The sequence below is a fragment of the Penaeus monodon genome, chromosome 12 (genome assembly GCF_015228065.2).
Source record: "Penaeus monodon isolate SGIC_2016 chromosome 12, NSTDA_Pmon_1, whole genome shotgun sequence".
Classification (NCBI taxonomy): Eukaryota; Metazoa; Arthropoda; class Malacostraca; order Decapoda; family Penaeidae; genus Penaeus; species Penaeus monodon.
Genome location: NC_051397.1, coordinates 2,589,464 through 2,591,963, shown reverse-complemented (window position 1 = coordinate 2,591,963; position 2,500 = coordinate 2,589,464).

The following is a 2,500-nucleotide window of genomic DNA, read 5'->3' as shown; positions in this document are numbered from 1 at the left end:
TCGGGTTAATGCTTAGCTGGACTTTCTATATTAAGCTTTTTTGAATTCTAAAAAAATAAAAACTTTGCATTTTTATTGATTGACTGATTAATTATGAATTATGTGAAATGGTCTCAATATTTTGCAAAAGACAAACGGACACGTAAACAGACAAAGTAACTTGGATTGGACTGCATGCAATTTCACGTTTTTGTAAATCAAAATGATAACTGGACGATGAAAACATTTTAACACTGAATCTTTTATCTTTTAGGTTAATTTCGTTTCATTTCTCTCTTCGTTAAATTTCAAAGACTAGACTAGGTTGGTATTAGTTACTGGAAATGCTATTTATCTGAACCTTGAGAATGATTATGAAATCTAATTCACTTTTATTTAGGTATGTACTTTATTCTTTTCTCTCTCTCTGAATGTAGATAAACTTTATTAAGGAGAATGGCATAGGTTGATACAATACTTCTTGTATTTATAAGCATGGTGATGATATTTAGCCAAAGTTTTCCTATTAACAAGCATGACCTTTCAGTAAATCACACACACACACACACACACACACACACACACACACACACACACACACACACACACACACACACACACACACACACACACGCACCGCACACACACACACGCACACTAGCTAATATTTATCTTTAATTATCATTAGCAATATGCTATAGTATGTCATTATTGTTTTTAGAATATAAGGAAAAACTCGCCATTGATATATACTGTTGTTTTTTTTATTAATGAGACAGGGTTATCATTATTACTACTGTTTGATTATAGGTTACCATTACTATAACTATTGTTCTCATTATCCAGTTTTATTTATAATTATCACCGTTATCAGTAAGCGTGCTACTACCACTGCTATATGCAATATATGTCAACACGCACAGAATCACTAAAATGCAATTTTTTTCATTCATTTTCGTTCCGCAGCTGAATGATAGACAGGAAAAAAAAATATTTTCAAAGGGCAAATATCTGAATGCCAAATCTCAATTCCTCCGTACTTGTAGTTCAAAATTATCAGAACTTCCATTAGTTTTAATATCGCTGTAGGACGTAATGGTGTTGGTATATTTTATAAAAAAAGAGAAGTTGCATGATGTAAATAGATGTCGTAAGGCTAGTCTTAATATTGTAGGGAGATATCAGCATAAACTTTTAATATAATCATATGGCAATACGTATTCAGACCTCTCCTTTGTATGGGTTTGTTCTTGTCTGGTCCGGAGGAGGGCGAAGGGACAGGGATCTCGTAATAATCAATACTATGCATATCAATGTGAATTAGGATGTATGAACCGAAATCACAATAGTTTCATGAACTCACACGTGGAATACTGATGGAATTACACACACATATGCGTATGCAGACTTCAGTATATATGTATATATATACATATATATATATATATATATATATATATATATATATATATATATATATATATATATATATATATACACCTATAAGCACAGTGGTTAAATTTCCAGTCTTGTAGTTATGCCATATGTCTTGTGAAGAGATGAGTGATTCCACAAGGAAAAATTTCGGAATTAGCATATCACGTTGAAAAATCACATTTCTACACATTTTGGACAGTGCATCTGCGGGCTCGTTTGACGGCCTGTGCCTCAGAAATAATGTCTCGTTTTCAGCTCCATAGAGTTTATACTGGATCTTTTCTGGAACAGCGTAGCGATAAATTTCGATCTTTTTATTTTCTTTCTTTCTCCGTGCGATTTGAGAATGATTTCGAATTTACTTTATTAATTGTTTACTCATTCATTTATATATTTATTTAATCTCATTTCATTACCTTGACATAGATCTCCCCTCTACAGCTTTGCAGGTTCTAGTTTGTCTTGCTGTAAAACTACAATAGACATAGAATTTTGTACTTTTCCACCACTTCCAATTGGTGTTATGTGCTCATTACAGGTAAGGATTTACAGGTATACTCAAACCTACGTGTTAATTCTATTTTATCCAGATCTTACAAGATAGATCTAGTTATCCATTGATACGCGAAAAAGAATGTTAGTATCTTCTATATAGAAAGCATTTAAATAGCATTGAATATTTGGTTAACTTCCCTTTATATTTCATAATTTGATTATCATTGTTGTTTATTAAAGGTTTATAATGATGATACTTCATTGGCTGTAAGGAAGGGAGCCGTTGTTAAGGTTATAGCTTAGATATGTGAATATACATTTCAGAGTCTTCTTGAATATTTTCCTTCTGTCTCTTTGAATGTGCAGTTATATAGCGTGCGTGAATGCATGGATTAGTCTTTAAGAGATAAGAGCAGGGAAGTACTGTCTTCTTGTTATAGAGAAAATGCGAGAAAATGACATATATTACTATATATCGTACGGACGAGTGAAAGAGAGAGAGAGAGAGAGAGAGAGAGAGAGAGAGAGAGAGAGAGAGAGAGAGAGAGAGAGAGAGAGAGAGAGAGAGAGAGAGAGAGAGGGAGGGGAG